Here is a 17,270-nt window from a genome sequence, read left to right as displayed (position 1 = left end):
CTTGGCTGGGTTCAGGAGCTCTGACCAGGGCCCCTGAGGGCCCCGGGGAGGGTGGCCACCCCACCCCGTGCTCCGCCCTCAGTCCTGCTGCATGGCAGGGTGCCCGGGACAGGGTCCAGAGGGCCTGGGGAAGTGTCCCCTGCGCCTCCTGGCCTGGGAGCCCCAGCTTGGTCCAGGGCCCCGTCGGGCCCCGGATCGGGTGCTCCTGCCCTGAGCCCCGTCCCCTAGCCTGCTGCTCCAACACGTGCCCAGGACAGGGGTCCGTCGGTCCCGTGCAGGCCAACCTTGCTTGTCAAGGATTCCGTGGGCCCCAGGTCGGAGGGCCTGTCGGGTCCCCCTCACAGCATCCATGGCTGGGGCCCAGCTGGTGCCCTGGGCCTCCGGTCCCCCATGCCCTGGCGCCTGCTCACTCTTTCGTGGGGGCACTGTACGACCAGATGTCTTCCCTTTTGTGCCCGGTCTTCTGGTCGCACCTTTCCCTTCGGCCATCTGGTCGCAACGATCCCCTCGGCCATCTGGTCACAGCCAATGCTTTCCAATGGGGTGACCAGATGGCCGAGCTTCCCTGGTAGTCCCGATGAGGGTCCATTTCCCTACCCGATCCCAGCGAGGGCTCAAGGAGGTCGGGTACTTTGGCGCCTTGGGCCCCCTCTGTCACCTCAAGTGCACGGATTACAAGAAAGGGTGGTAATTTTCCCCTGGTTACTAGGGAGAGGGTCAGTCAGACCTCTGTGAGGTCCGGTGATTCTGAAACAGGGGAAGGCAGAACCCGGGCCCGCCCGCGGGCCCCCAGGGGCCCAGGTACGCACTTGCCTCTCAGCCACTTGCCGATGGTCCCTTTTCTCTGAGTTTGCTCAGGCAGACCTCCGAGAGGTCCGACGATGCTGAGACAGGGAAGGCGGCACGCAGGCCTGCCTGCTGGGGCCCCTAGGGGCCCGGGTATGCACCTGCCTCTCAGCCCCTTGCCGATGGTCCTTTTTCTCCGTGTTTTTTTCCTCAGTCAGACATCCGTGAGGTCCGGCGATGCTGAGATGGGGGAAGGCGGCACCCAGGCCTGCCCGCCATGACCCCCAGGGACCTGGGTCTGCACCTGCCTCTCAGACCCTTGCCGATGGTCCTTTTTCTCTGAGTTTGCTCAGGCAGCCCTCCATGAGGTCCGGCGATGCTGAGACGAGGGAAGGCGGCACCCGGGCCTGCCCACCGTGGCCCCCAGGGGCCGGGTATGCACCTGCCTCTCAGCCACTTGCCAACTGTCCTTTTTCTCTGAGTTTGCTTACCCCGGGAGCAGGCAGGCATGGGATGCCAAGCCAGCATACCCCCCTGGGCATGGTGGCCTGCCAGGGGATGCCTCGTCTGTACTCTGATAGATTGGGCACTCTCGGTTCATTTAGGGATGGACTGCTTGGCCAGCCTTGGCTGTTGTTTCAAGCAAATAGCTTCCACCCCACATGGACCGTCCGACTCGAGGGAGGGACTGCCGCCTGGTGGTAGGTCGTTCACCCTACCCAGCAGAGCGAAGGCCGAGCAGCCCTGGCAGCTCGTGTCCCCCAGTGGTCCACCCGAGCGGAAGGGGTCGGGTGGTGCCAGGCCCTTGGATGCTGCTGCCCAGCAGGTCCGTAGGCCCCGCGTGCCATGCCGTCACCCCTCTCTGCCCAGCACATTTCCACAGCAGCTCGGAACGACTGTTCCAAGGGGTGCCACTGCCGCCAGGCTCTGGCACCCCTGCCTCTTTACTCAGGCTGCGCCTCGGCCTGCCTCTCCCTCCCGGGGGAGACGACTGGGCCTGCCGGTGCCCATGTGACTGCACCTCTCCACACCCTTCTAGCGAGCCCTCCCTCCCCGGCTGGTGGGCTTCTTCCCCTGGCAGGCTCCCGATAGATGGAGGGGTGCGTGAAGGTTGCTGGTCAGGGAGATGGGCACGTGGCTCCCACCCCATCATCAGGTGCGGCTACCTGGTTCATCCTGCCAGTAGCATATGCTTGTCTCAAAGATTAAGCCATGCACGTGTAAGTACACACGGCCGGTACAGTGAAACTGCGAATGGCTCATTAAATCAGTTATGGTTCCTTTGATCGCTCCATCTGTTACTTGGATAACTGTGGTGATTCTATAGCTAATACATGCGGACGAGCGCTGACCTCCCGGGATGCGTGCATTTATCAGACCAAGATCAATCCGGTCTCACCCGGCCCCTTTGGTGACTCTAAATAACCTCGGGCAAATCGCACGTCCCCGTGACGGCGACGATACATTCGGATGTCTGCCCTATCAACTTTCGAAGGTACTTTCTATGCCTACCCTGATGACCATGGGTAATGGGGAATCAGGGTTCAATTCCGGAGAGGGAGCCTGAGAAACGGCTACCACATCCAAGGAAGGTAACAGACGCGCAAATTACCCACTCCCGACTTGGGGAGGTAGTGACAAAAAATAACAATACAGGACTCTTTCGAGGCCCTGTAATTGTAATGATTACACTTTAAATCCTTTAACGAGGATCCATTGGAGGACAAGTCTGGTGTCAGCAGCCGCAGTAATTCCAGCTCCAATAGCGTATATTAAAGTTGCTGCAGTTAAAAAGCTCGTAGTTGGATCTTGGGATCAAGCTGGCGGTCTGCCGTGCGGCAAGCTACCGCCTGTCCAAGCCCCTGCCTCTCGGCGCCCCCTTGATGCTCTTGACTGATTGTCCTGGGGATCCGAAGCGTTTACTTTGAAAAATTTAGTGTTCAAAGCAGGCCGGTTGCCTGAATACTTCAGCTAGGAATAATGGAATAGGACTCCGGTTCTATTTTGTTGTTTTTCAGAATTGGGGCCATGATTAAGAGGGACAGCCAGGGGCATTCGTATTGTGCCGCTAGAGGTGAAATTCTTGGATCGGTGCAAGACGAACCAAAGCGAAAGCATTTGCCAAGAATGTTTTCATTATTGACGAACGAAAGTTGGAGGTTCGAAGACGATCAGATACCGTCGTAGTTCCGACCATAAACGATGCCGACTAGCGATCCGGCGTCGTTATTCCCATGATCCGCCGAGCAGCTTCCGGGAAACCAAAGTCTTTGGGTTCGGGGGGGAGTATAGTTGCGAAGCTGAAACTTAAAGGAATTGACGGAAGGGCACCACCAGGAATGGAGCCTGCGGCTTAATTTGACTCAACACGGGAAACCTCACCCGGCCCGAACACGGAAAGGATTGACAGATTGATAGCTGTTTCTCGATTCTGTGGGTGATGGTGCATGGCCGTTCTTAGTTGGTGGTGCGATTTGTCGGGTTAATTCCGATAAAGAACGAGACTCCTCCATGCTAACTAGTTACGCGCCCCCCAGCGGTCGGCGTCCAACTTCTTAGAGGAACAAGTGATGTTCAGCCACACGAGATCGAGCAATAACAGGTCTGTGATTCCCTTAGGTGAACGGATCAGCGTGTGTCTACCCTTCGCCGACAGGTGCGGGTAACCCGCTGAACCCCGTTTGTGATAGGGATTGGGGATTGCAAATATTTCCCATGAACGAGGAATTCCCAGTAAGAACGGGTCATAAGCTTGTGTTGATTAAGTCCCTGCCCTTTGTACACACCGCCCGTCGCTACTACCGATTGAATTGTTCAGTGAGGTCCTCGGATCGCCCCCGCCGGGGTCGGCAACGGCCCTGGCTGAGCGCCGAGAAGACGATCAAACTTGACTATCTAGAGGAAGTAAAAATCATAACAAGGTTTCCTTAGGTGAACATGCGGAAGGATCATTAACAGTGGAGCGGCCCGAGTGACCGACGGCGCCAGCCCAAAGCCCTCGGCCGCCTCCTGCAAGCACGTACCCTAGGCATAGGGCCCGGCCCTGCCTTGGTGTGCCCCGGCCGGCTGAGCGGGATGCGGCCACATTCGGGTGCTCGGGTGAGGACCGGGAGTTCCGTCGGGCCTCTTCTACCCGGGGAGGGCCTGACCGACGCATGAGGGACCGGGCGTGGGGGGGCGGCCCCCGTCCCTCTCTGTGATGGAACCCAAGTTCACCCGGCCCAATCCCCCCCTCGGGCGGGAGGAAACCGAATGGCAGTGCATCCCTGGGCTGGTACCACCCCTCCCTCGAAAGGCCCTGGCCCCAGCTGGGCCTTCCGCGCCTGAGTCTCGGTCCAGCCCGGCCGGGTTCTGGGTGACCGGGGAGTGGCCCTTCTCACGTGGCAGGGCAGCCTGGAAGAGAAGGGGCCAAGGGCCTCTGAGGGGACCTTGGCTCCTCTCGGTGGGAGGCGTGTGGGATGGGGAGCAGCCTGGCTCTTCCCTTCCGGCGCCTCTGACCCGGGGCGAGGGTGGTGGTGGACTAATTGCCAGCCCGAAGGCATGGCTCAGGGCCACCCGGCAGCAGACGGCTGACGTGCAAGTGGAGCGACCCTCCCTTTTTGCTAGGTACCCGGTTTGACCTGGCCCCGTGTGGCCGGGCTGAGGGGTTTGAAGACTCACGCGGTCCCTCCCGGTTACACTGGGAAGGACCGGTGGCTGTGGCGCTGCCTGCTCCCATTGCACTGGGAGCCCCCTTCCTTGCCTGCAGGTGGGTGGGTGGGGGGCTCCCAGGCTGAGCACCTGATGATGTTTTTTTCTCCCAAAGGTGCAGTCTGACTCCCAGAGGGGAAGCCTTGAACGGGGCGCCAGGGCTGTCTCGCCGTGCGGGCGGCAGACAGACGGCGTCGCCTTCCTCCCGCTTCTCCTGCACCCAAGGGTAGGCAAACGTTTTCGAAAAATTGCCTGTGACTCTTGGCGGTGGATCCCTCGGCTCGCGCGTCGATGAAGAACGCAGCTAGCTGCGAGAATTAGTGTGAATAGCAGGACACATTGATCATCGACACTTTGAACGCACCTTGCAGTCCCCGGTTTCGCCCGGGGCTTCACTGGGACACAGTTGGGGCCGTCGCAGGGTTAGCTCTGCTTCCCCTTCGTCCCCCCACAAGTTCAGACCCCCTGATCACCTGTGGCAGGGTCCCTCGCTGGGTCCTGCAGCGGAGGTACGCCGCCGGCGCGCCTAGCGCCCGAGAAGGGGCCTGGCGACCGGTTCACACCGGCCCCGTTCTGGGGCGCCTGGCTGTGTGCAGCGCGAGGCTGTCTGTGGAGTCCCACCGGCTGCCCGCATGCACTCGCCTTGGGCGTCCACTTCCGCGGCCGGCTTCCCGGCGAGGGCTAAGCCCCTCCAGATGCGATCCAGGGAAAGAGGGTGCGCGTTGCCGGGTATCCCAGGCCCCTGCTCCGGCAGGGGCCTGGCCTCCCCCAGTAACCCTGTTGACGCTCCGGCGTCATTCTTCCGACTACGACCTCAGATCAGACGTGGCGACCCGCTGAATTTAAGCATATTACCAAGCGGAGGAAAATAAACTATTCAGGATTCCCCCAGTAACGGCGAGTGAAGAGGGAAGATCCCAGCACGGAATCCCCACCCAGCGGCGGGTGCGGGAAATGTGGCGTACAGAAGACTGACTCCCTGACATTGCTCAGGGGGTCAGAGTCCTTCTGATCGAGGCTCACCCCGCAGACGGTTTTAGGCCAGTAGTGGCCCCCGGTGCGCCGGGATCGGGTCTTCTCTGAGTCGGGTTTCTTGGGAATGCAGCCCAATGCGGGTGGTAAACTCCATGTAAGGCTAAATACGGGCGCGAGACCAATAGCCAACAAGTACCGTAAGGGAAAGTTGAAAAGAGCTTTGAAGAGAGAGTTCAAGAGGGCATGAAACCGTCGAGAGGTAAACGGGTGGGGCCATGCAGTCCACCCGGAGGATTCAACACGGCAGGAAGGTGGGTGGCCCGGGAGTTCCACTCCATACCACTGGAAACAAGCTATCCTATCCTATCCTAGGATGCTTGTTTCCAGTCCAGGGAATAACTGGCATGGCAGTTCAGGCTGGACTGCTTTGGCTTGGAAGTTCAGGCTGGACTGTTCCCATGGTGCAGAGGGTCAAGCCTGATTTGCATATGGCTGGGTTCAAACTGGAATAGGATGGTGAGCCAAAAAACAATGGAATTAGACCGAGATCTCTGTACTGGGGTGAATGTATGACATTGTTCTGCATTCTGTCCATCAACTATTGTTTTTGTATTTCTCACCCCTAGTAAGATGGGTATGCTCAGACTTGAGTCCCATGCACTCCATGCCAGTGGAAACAAGCTATCCTGGCTGATGCGGGCTGAAAGCCTGACACCGGTCCTAGGATGCTTGTTTCCAGTCCACGTCGGACCTGGCTTGGCATTTCGGGCTGGACTGTCCTGGCTTGGCATTTCGGGCTGGACTGTTCCCATGGTGCACAGGGTCAAGCCTGATTTGCATATGGCTGGGTTCAAACTGGAATGGGATGATGACCAAATAATGATGGATTTAGGCCCAGATCTCTGTACTGGAGTAAATATAAGATATTGTTCTGCATTCTGTCCATCAACTCTTGTTTTTGCATTTATCACCCTGAGTAAGATGGGTATGATCAGACCTGAGTCCCATGCACTCCATGCCAGTGGAAACAAGCTATCCTGGCTGATGAGAGCTGGAAGCCTAACACTGGTTCTAGGATGCTATTTTCCAGTGCAGGTAGGAACTGGCTTGGCAGTTCAGGTTGGACTGTTCCCATGGTGCACAGGGTCAAGCCTAATTTGCATATGGTTGAGTTCAAACTGGAATGGAATGGTGAGCTAAAAAACTCACCATATATTCTCTGTACTGGGGTGAATATATGAGATTGTCTTGCATTCTTTCCATTAAATGTGTTTTTTGCATTCATCACCCCGAGTAAGACGGGTATGCTCAGACTTGAGTCCAATGCACTTCATGCTACTGGGATCAAGCTATCCAGACTGATGAGTCCTGAAATCCCGACACCGGTCCTAGGATGCTTGTTTCCAATCGAGGTAGGACCTGGCTTGGCAGTTGGGGCTGGACTGTCCTGGCTTGGCAGTTCGGGCTGGACTGTTCCCATGCTGCACAGGGTCAAGCCTGATTTGCATATGGCTGGGTTCAAACTGGAATTGGATGGTGAGCCAAAAAACGATGGATTTAGGCTCCGATCTCTCTACTGGGGTGAATGTATGACATTGTTCTACATTTTGTCCATCAACTGTTGTTTTTGCATTTGTCACCCCAAGTAAGATGGGTATGCTCAGACTTGAGTCCCATGCACTTCATGCCAGTGGAAACAAGCTATCCTGGCTGATGAGGGCTAAAAGCCTGACACCGGTCCTAGGATGCTTGTTTCCAGTGCAGGGAGGACCTGGCTTGGCAGTTCAAGCTGGACTGTTCCCATGGTGCATAGGGTCCAGCCTGATTTATATATGGTTGGGTTCAAACTGGAATGGCATGGTGAGTAAGCATGGGCGTAAAATCCGCTCCGCTCGCGGATTTTTCGGATTTTCGGCAAATTCGCAATCCGCGAACTCTCGCGAATTTGTCGAAAATCCGTGAATCCGCTCGCGGCGGATTTTTTGCTTGGTTGCGGCGCGCGGCGTGGTGCACGGCGTTCACTTTCCGTCATTTTAGCGTTTGCCGAGTTGTTTTTCTTTGCGAGTGACGCGCCATTTTAGATCTTGCTGCGTGTTCCCGCGGGAGTTTGTCGCCCGCGAATACGTACTCGCGGCTTGCCACCTTGCACAGCACACCTCGCGAGAGTTCGCAATTGCGAACACGTAGTTGCGGCGGAAAGGAACAATCTCGCACTTGCGAAATAGAGATTTTGCAATTTCGCACAAGAAAATCACCAGCAAACAGGATAAACCTTCAGAAAATTATGATTTTTATCAGAATCACTCCTCAGGTTGACATTTGCATGGCCTTTTTTTTTGCAAGGAGTCCATTTTGGGGGGGGGGGAGGAAGGAAGTGCCCCACAGTCTCCAACTTCCTGTTCCTGTCCAGCAGGCTCCTCCCAGTGCTTTGTCCATCTCCTGGTCACTTTCATTTGGATCTGGAGCTGGAAGGATTACTTTTTGTGGGTGCTGCTGGATATTTGGATTTGAGGCCTTTTTGACTGTCTTTGGATCACTTTTGGATTAGAAATCAACTTTCACAAGTAAGTTTGTTTGGGGCATTACAGTTGCTGCAAGTACAATTTTTGAACTTTTTCAGAAAATTAAATAAATTATATTGTGGGTAGCCACAGTATCCAGTAGGACCAGGGTTGGTTATGGGTGCATGATACAACTGTTTTGTTGAATTTAAACACCATTGAGGCCATGGATGGGCTGGGATTGTGCAGATTTTATTGTTTTTTGTCGTTTTTTTGGGCCTGCTGGTGTGGCCCTTTGCCCAGGGGTGGTGAGTGTTGCATGGGCCTAGTCTTTCTGTGGGGTGTCTTCTTGAATTTAAACATAATTGAGGCCATGGATGGGTTGGGATTGTGCTTATTTTATTGTTTTTTGTCGTTTTTGGGGGGCTGCTGGTGTGGCCTTTTGCTTGCCCAGGGGTGGTGGTGGTGCATGGACTGAGTGTGCCTGTGGTGTGGTCTCACTCTCTTTGATGTAAACATCATGGATGGCATTGGATTGTGGTGATTTCTGGCTGTTTTTCTGTTTTTTGGGGGTGTACTGTTGATGTGGACTGGCCATGTGGGTGGTGGTGGTGGCCATCTTGAGTGCTGGCTGGTACAGGCAACATGTGCTTGGGGTGTAAGGGGGCCATTTTGAGGAGAGGCAGTGTCTGAGGCCTGCACTTATTTTGCCTACTTTTCATCCCTTATGCCCAGGGGTAGTGAGTGTTGCATACTTGCATGTCCCTAGTCTTTCTGTGGGGTGTCTTCAATGTAAACATCATGGATGGCATGGGATTGTGCTCATTTTTCTGTGTTTTGTCGATTTTTTGGGGTGTATAACTGAACTGATGTTCCTCTGTCTTCCATTGCTTTTAGGTGCACAAGAAGACTCAATAGAACCACCAGTGCCAGGAAGAAGTCCTGCAGCGGTGTGTGCAGCATAACGTCACGCGACGTCACGTCTGGACACAGAACCCTCTGCAACTCGTGCAACTGCTGCCTGCTGACCTGCTCTGAAGAAGATGGCCCCAAAAAAAGTAACCCGTAGCTCCTCTAGCAGGAAAGGTGCCAGTAAGGAGCAGAAGAAGCAAGTTACCAAGGACACTGGTGTGCCGCCCGCCCCTTTTTTTGGGAGTAAAAAAAAAAGTATGCCTGCAGCAGCTGCAGCGGGATCTGCTGGGGACCAAGCTGACAGCAGCACCCCCGCTCCATTGGGCTCAGTGCCACCACCACCACCACGCCAACTTAAGTCCAAGCCCTTGAGTGCTGCAGAGGCAGCCAGTATACTTCTTCAATCACCATCGACCAGTGATGTTGGCTCATCGCAAGAAAGCAGCAGCAATGTCCCTCAATCAACACAGGTTGTTGTAGCTCATCTGACGAGTGTTGAACAACCACAGCTGCAACAACAATCACATGTGCAAGTACAAGCCCAAGTACATGTGGAAGGAGAGGCAGCGCAAGGAGATGCGCAAGCAGAGGTGCATGGAGGGTCACAACAAGTGCCCACAATAGTTGTTCCTCCCGAAGTAGGGGCACATCAGGAAATCGACAATCAAGGCGAGGTATCATTTGAGGAAGCCACTCCTCCTGATGATCCTTCATTGTCTTCCACACCCCTAGCAAGGAAGAGATCAAGGGTGGTGTCTACATCCTCTTCAAGCACACCTCCTTCTGATGATACGGATCAAACTTGGGAACAAACAAAGGTAGTTAAGCGTAAAAGGAAGCTCGTCCATAGTCTCAGAGTTATGGAGTGTGATGAGTCTCAACAAGAAGTGGCGGATACTGCTGCTGATGAAGACTCTGCCAACGACGACCCAGTCATCATAAAGGTCACTGCAGCCCCAGCGGGCATGCAGCAAACAGACATTTTGACCCTAGCCCGAAGAGCTGCTGAGCGTGATGATGATGTTGTCGATGAGGAGGCAGTGGAAACACCACAATCATTGGAGTTAAGTAGTACACCAACTCGTCCCGCTTCCATATTTCTTTCTGGCAAGAAGAGACCTCCGTCAACCTCGACCTTAATTAGTGGCGGTGAAAGTGCAAAACGTACAAAAGTTGGGCAATCCACATCCTCCACTTCATCTGGCATTAGCTTCATGACCACCACCACCAGTATCGCCGCCTCCTCCATGTCCCACAGACACTTCAAGTCCCCAGTTTGGGACTTCTTTACTGTTTGTCCAAAAAATCCAAAGTTTGCCATTTGTACCCTTTGTAAGCTTGCAGTTAGTCGTGGTAAGTCAGGTACCAACTATGGTACCGGCGGCCAGAGAGGTCATCTTGAGAGAAAGCACACTGTCAAATGGTTTGCGCACCTAGATGCGATCAAGAAAGGCCAAATTCAAGGAAACGTTGATGTTTCATCTGATGATGACGAGCAGGAAGAAGACGTGTCAAACACTTCCCTTACACCCAGTACCCCTGTCAGCAGCACACCCAATGTGAGGCACACTAAGAGTGTTGGAGCGAGTGAGACACCAACGCACAAAAGTTCACCAGCGAGCAAAATTGGGTCAACGAAGTCATTATCAGCCCGTAAATGCTTGGTCCAGGGCAACATTAGAACAATGCTTACTTCAGACGTGCCATATGAACGCAACCACCCACTGACGCGTCTGTATAACACTAAGCTGGCTAAAATGCTAGCTGTGGACCTTCTACCTTTTTCTTTTGTAGAAGCGGTAGGTTTTCTTGAATTAGTGGCAACGCTCTGCCCTAAATGGAAGGTTCCGAGCCGGTTCTATTTTGCCAGAGTTGCGGTTCCAGCACTACATGAAGATGTGCTGCAGGCGATTGGGGCAGCTTTGCAGAAGAGTGCTGTTCACACAATACATCTGACAACAGACATGTGGACCAGTGGCGCAGGCGCTGATTACATGTGCATCACTGGACACTGGGTCTCTTTTTCAGGTGTTTTAGCAAAGCTAAACGCAGGTGTTGACCCGGCCAAAGTTTTCAAAGCTGCTCGGAAGCATGCAACACTAGCCATGTTTGGCTTGGAGAAAAGTCACACAGCAGAAAACCTTTTGGAAGAGTTTAACAAAAAGGTCTTGAAAATACTATCCCCCCTAAAACTCAAGATTGGTTATGTTTCCACGGATAATGGCGCCAATGTAGTAAAGGCCATGCAGAAGGGTGACCATGTTAGAGTGCCGTGTTTGGCGCACTGTATCAACCTGGTAGTTCAAAAATTCTTGAGTGATAAAGACAGTACAGCGTTCGAGGTAATGGCCACCTGCCGCAAGATGTGCAACCATTTCAGCCATTCTTTTAAGGCCCGGAAGCATCTGCCGAGACTGCTATTTCAACGTGGAATGCCAGTGAAAGCACTCATCCAGGAGGTGGCAACACGTTGGAACTCAACCTTCTACATGCTTGAGCATCTGTATGAGCAGTATACGGTACTCGATCACTATTTCTTCACAGAGGGTACATCTCAGAAGGAGGACCTGCGGATGAGTGCGGCGCAATGGGACATAGTTAAAAGCCTGACAGACATGCTTCGTCCTTTTGAGTTCTTCACGCGTGCAGTCAGCCAGGAGGACTGTAATTTGGGAAAAGCTATCCCATTGTTGTGCATGCTGGAGCACCAACTGATGGCGGTGTCTTCTGAGTTTGAAAAAGATGTACAAAAAAAAGACCATTTTATTTTGTCTGAGAAATTATTAGAGCGCCTACGTGGTGATGAACGTCTTCAAAAGATCAAGTCAGATCAGCATTACATTTGTGCTACTATTCTGGATCCACGCTACAAAAAGGCGCTGGCAGGCGAAGCATTCTTTCCTTTTGCTGATGCAGATGTTCAAAAGTACAAACATTGGTTAGCCTGGTCAGCCAAGAGGTTTGAAAAAGAACGGCAGGTTATTGAAGGAGAAGCCAGTGCATCAGCATCAGCATCAGCAGGCCATCCCCAGTCACAAGAATCCACTTCTGCACCTGTGGCTGGGGCACAAGTGACCTCTCAGCCGTTAAAGACACCGGCAACTGGATCATCTGCACCACACACAACAAAAACAGTGGCTGTTGTAGAGGATTGGCTAAGTTTGCTTGGGTATGGTTCTCGAAAAAATGTCACAGCCACAGCAAAAAGTAAGCAAAGTGGAGGAACCGTTGCTGACCTTGAGTCGATGGTGCAGGACTATCTGAATGACTCAACAGTGGTCTTTCTTAATGATGAGCCATTGCAGTATTGGCATGGCAAAAAACAATTGTGGCCACAGCTCTTCAACCTGGCTATAAACTATTTGTCTTGCCCACTCGCAAGTGTGTCTTCTGAACGTGTTTTCAGTGCTGCTGGTGGCATTGTAACTCCCAAACGGAGCCGCCTCTCGCCCAAAAATGTGGAGCGGCTGACAATGATCAAGATGAATCAGCACCTCATACCACCAGATTACAAAGTACGAGAAAGCACGCCGCATGAAGACGAGGAGGACGGCAACGTAGATGAGGGGATTTGTTCTCTGTTCGGTGTCACTGACCTCATCCAGCCTGAATTCGCAGAGTATGATGACGAAATCTTGTTCTTATTCCCTGACACCGAGCCCTGAAAATGAGACAATCAATCAAGAACTTTCTTTTTCGTCCTTATTCACTTTTATTCCTGTGTGCTTTGTGTCTCTCTTTCTTTGTTTTGCACAGTTAATTTAATTCAAACTTTAATCACCTAATCCCAAAAACAAGACCATCATCAGAACTGTCTTCACTTGTTTGCTTATTGATTTGAAGGTGCCGCAGTCTACATTCCTCAGGTTCACAAGTTCTGAAGAACATGCTCCTCTATCCTCCTCCTCCAGACTGCGATTTCCCTCCAAGCAGAGTGCTGGATTACGCCCAATGAAGAAAGACTCAGCACTTGTGGGGGTGTTGTACTTCTTTGCGGGTGAGTTGACGGATTTGGGCCCATTGCTGTGAAGCTCTAATAATGGACAAAAGTGTTTTGGACCAAATATGAGGTGGAAATTTCTTGCCGTTTTTGCTGACTTGCTTGCCTTTGAGGTGCTCTTTGGCGGGGTTCCGGGTGTTTGTGGGTAATTTTTGGTGTCTGTCGAAGCACTGATGCGACATTCTAATCTTGATTGCATTTGCTTTTCAGGAAATCCGTGGTGGAAAACAGGAGTTATGATGATTGATGATGATGACCTAGCTGAACAGCGCCGCATTTGGACCGAAGGCCGAGAGATATTGTAAGTATGAGATTTTGCTTTTTCGCTGTTTGGGGGTGTTGTCGGGTGCTTTTTTGCGGGTGGGTTGGCGGGTCTTGCCTGGGGCATTCCTGGGAAGGTCTAATACCGGATAGAAGTGTTTTGGACAAAATCCATAAGGAACAGCCTTTTTTTTGCTATTTCTTCTGACATCTTGCTCAATGTAGCGTTTTGGGGGGCTTCCTGCTGTTCGTGGGTGGGTTGCAGCCGGGGTCTCTGTCTTGTCGAAGCACTGCTGCGACAGTCTAATCTTGATTGCATTTGCTTTTCAGGAAATCCGTGGTGGAAAACAGGAGTTATGATGATTGATGATGATGATGACCTAGCTGCACAGCGCCGCGTTTGGCCCGAAGGCCGAGAGACATTGTAAGTATGAGATTTAGCTTTTTCGCTGTTTGGGGGTGTTGTCGGGTGTTTTTTTGCGGGTGGGTTGGCGGGTCTTGCCTGGGGCATTCCTGGGAAGGTCTAATACCGGATAGAAGTGTTTTGGACAAAATCCATAAGGAACAGCCTTTTTTTTGCTATTTCTTCTGACATCTCGCTCAATGTAGCGTTTTGGGGGGCTTCCTGCTGTTCGTGGGTGGGTTGCAGCCGGGGTCTCTGTCTTGTCGAAGCACTGCTGCGACAGTCTAATCTTGATTGCATTTGCTTTTCAGGAAATCCGTGGTGGAAAACAGGAGTTATGATGATTGATGATGATGATGACCTAGCTGCACAGCGCCGCGTTTGGCCCGAAGGCCGAGAGACATTGTAAGTATGAGATTTAGCTTTTTCGCTGTTTGGGGGTGTTGTCGGGTGTTTTTTTGCGGGTGGGTTGGCGGGTCTTGCCTGGGGCATTCCTGGGAAGGTCTAATACCGGATAGAAGTGTTTTGGACAAAATCCATAAGGAACAGCCTTTTTTTTGCTATTTCTTCTGACATCTCGCTCAATGTAGCGTTTTGGGGGGCTTCCTGCTGTTCGTGGGTGGGTTGCAGCCGGGGTCTCTGTCTTGTCGAAGCACTGCTGCGACAGTCTAATCTTGATTGCATTTGCTTTTCAGGAAATCCGTGGTGGAAAACAGGAGTTATGATGATTGATGATGATGATGACCTAGCTGCACAGCGCCGCGTTTGGCCCGAAGGCCGAGAGACATTGTAAGTATGAGATTTAGCTTTTTCGCTGTTTGGGGGTGTTGTCGGGTGTTTTTTTGCGGGTGGGTTGGCGGGTCTTGCCTGGGGCATTCCTGGGAAGGTCTAATACCGGATAGAAGTGTTTTGGACAAAATCCATAAGGAACAGCCTTTTTTTTGCTATTTCTTCTGACATCTTGCTCAATGTAGCGTTTTGGGGGGCTTCCTGCTGTTCGTGGGTGGGTTGCGGCCGGGGTCTCTGTCGAAGCACTGCTGCGACAGTCTAATCTTGATTGCATTTGCTTTTCAGGAAATCCGTGGTGGAAAACAGGAGTTATGATGATTGATGATGATGATGACCTAACTGCACAGCGCCGCGTTTGGACCGAAGGCCGAGAGACATTGTAAGTATGAGATTTAGCTTTTTCGCTGTTTGGGGGTGTTGTGTCGGGTGTTTTTTTGCGGGTGGGTTGGCGGGTCTTGCCTGGGGCATTCCTGGGAAGGTCTAATACCGTCTAGAAGTTTGTTGGACAAAATCCATAAGGAAACACCAGTTTTGGCACTTTTTGTAAGTTAGGGTTCGTTAGGGTTAGCCCTAGCAGCAGGATTGCATGTGTTTCGGGGGGTTCTATTGCAACGCGGTTCTGTTGTTGTAGAGCACTGTTGGAGCGATGCTGGCTATGGATACTTTTGCTTGCTTGCAAGTGGTTTGAATACAATCCACGGTCTGTATTTGGGCCTACTGTTACTTTCAAAGTACGTTTTGTAAACATTTTTCTGCTAGGCATCGTTTTTGGAGATATGATTGGGGTTCTTCTACATTTTTGCGACTGGCTTTAGTAAGGGTCTTGGTGGGAGCATTGCTGGGAAGGTCAAATTTTGTTCTAAAACACAGTAGTACACCTACCTTGAGGGGAAAGATCCGCTATAATATTTTGGCCATACTTATTGATCCTTAAAAAGGTGACTCAGACAGAGCACGCAATTTCAAAAATATTGTACTGTCTATTAGGGAAATCAAAGTGTGACTTTTTGCACCACACAGCGTACATACCTTTTATTTATTTATCAGTGGTATTGTAATAGCACTTCCTGTTTTCTGTTCAATAATTACAGGCCGGGTTTCAGTCAACATCCGCCAGGCAGGCAGTGGACAGGGTGTCTTCTGTCAGTGGTCACCACATTGATGGACGAAGCGTCAGCTGGAATGGAGGAGTGCCGCCAATAAGAGGAATTGTTTGCTGCATGCAACTTACTTACCAAATTCAACAGGACAACTCCAACAACATACGCAATACAGATACAGTATCCATTGTTGTCTTTTATTCTATGAGTGTGACTGCATGTGCTTACCTTTAGTTTGTAACCAAAGATTGTCTGTATCTTCAATTATTGTTTGTCCATGCTCTGCTTTTTTTTTCTTCTCTCAACAAAACCTACCCAAAAAGAAACCCCCATTCCCATCCATTTTACAAACCCTAACCCTCTTCCCCCGGGCTGTGTTGTTTTGCTTGATGTCTGACTAAAATGACATCAATAATTCCACACACTTGCTGGGGAGGATAAGGTCATAGCAGCAACAGGCTGGTGAAGGAATACGAGGATATCTTCTAGACTTACTCAGCTTCAGTACTATATCTTCTAGTAGTAGTAGCCAATGTCAAATAAATTCAACGCAAGTACTAGTTATACTTGCAAGCAAATACTTTACCATTTGTTAGGCTACATTATGGCACTGTTCTAGTGTACTGTCACCTGCTATTTTCTCGATCGTACCGTAACCGTTGTAATGCTACAGTAAGGAGGACAAACAAGGTTTCGTTTTCTTTTTTTCCATAGGCATGCAACTGCCACTGTGTCACACCACTAGTACCACCGCAATGAGGAAATGTCACCCGCCCAGGATTGACAACGTTAATCCCCATTTCACCTGGAGCCAGCCCTGGGCCTAGCCATAATTTCTAACACAAATTACAGGTAAGATAAGCGTTTGGTGGGAGGTAGTATAATGGAGTATTAATTCGGAGTAGACAAGAGATTGACGGTTGTACTACTAAAGTCCTACGACTGTTCAGGAAAACAAAGTTACTGTTACACCCCCGCCCCCCACCCACCAGACTGAAAAGCAGTAAAAAACAGGTATGGTCAGATAAAGTTTAAAAATATATTTATTTAGCCCTAACAAAATAATCTCCCTCACCCACCCTAACCCCAACGATTGTCATTGAAACGTCCCAAAACGATCCCAACTCCCAAATCCCACCCCCCAAAAGTCTATAAAAAAAGGGCAAGGGACACTCCACTACTGGAGGGTGCTGGTGCTGGTGCATGATGCGGCATGGGCATCATACTCCTTGCGGAGGGTGGCAAGCTCGGAGCGGAGGCCCTTAACCAAGTTCTTATACTTTAGGACCTCCTGCTCCAGGTTGGACATGCGGACTCGTAGGCGGCGTTGGCGGTCCTTGCAGCTCCTGTGGGGGGCAGCTGGTATTTCGGTTGCTTGGCGGTGGCGGTCGTCTTTCTTAGCCCGGCTCGGTCCCGCTGGCTTAGTCACGGAGGAGGATGCAGTGGTCACAGTCGAGGATGTCGTTGTTGCCCCGCTCGACTGCGTGTCCTCCTCCTCCTCCAGGGCCACCAGCCGCCGATATTCGGCGACTGTGGCCTCCAGCCTCCGTTGCCGGGCCAATCTAGCCTGCTCCCTCCTTGTTGTTGATTTGGAAGGAGCAACTATATGAAGAAAGAAAGACATAGTCTGTAACCAATGCTCCTTATTAATAACACAAAGTGATTGAGCCGAAAGTTGGGTCACAGAGTACAAGTAGCAAATTGAAAGCACAGTACATAACTATTGAGGACAGTATCTATGTAACCTCCCACTTCTGCATCCTTGCTCTAACATTAGTGGTAGTTTAATGAACAAATTCTACAACCACTATGGACTTCCATTACAGTCGACTATGACAGTACACCAGTCTTAT

The 17,270-nt window shown here is 51.7% G+C and overlaps 1 non-coding gene and 1 pseudogene across 1 annotated transcript; both read left to right on the top strand.

Annotated features, from left to right (window-relative positions):
- The first annotated feature begins 1,949 nt into the window (after nt 1–1,949).
- On the top strand, nt 1,950–3,740 carry LOC144793379 (18S ribosomal RNA; annotated as a pseudogene).
- A 992-nt stretch (nt 3,741–4,732) lies between these two features.
- Nucleotides 4,733–4,885, top strand: LOC144793539 (5.8S ribosomal RNA). Its single transcript, XR_013603040.1, has one exon. It is a non-coding gene; the product is annotated as a 5.8S ribosomal RNA (ribosomal RNA).
- Nucleotides 4,886–17,270: the final 12,385 nt, after the last annotated feature.

The sequence above is a fragment of the Lissotriton helveticus genome, chromosome 11 (assembly GCF_964261635.1).
Source record: "Lissotriton helveticus chromosome 11, aLisHel1.1, whole genome shotgun sequence".
Classification (NCBI taxonomy): domain Eukaryota; kingdom Metazoa; phylum Chordata; class Amphibia; order Caudata; family Salamandridae; genus Lissotriton; species Lissotriton helveticus.
This window is presented reverse-complemented; position numbering and strand designations above follow the sequence as displayed.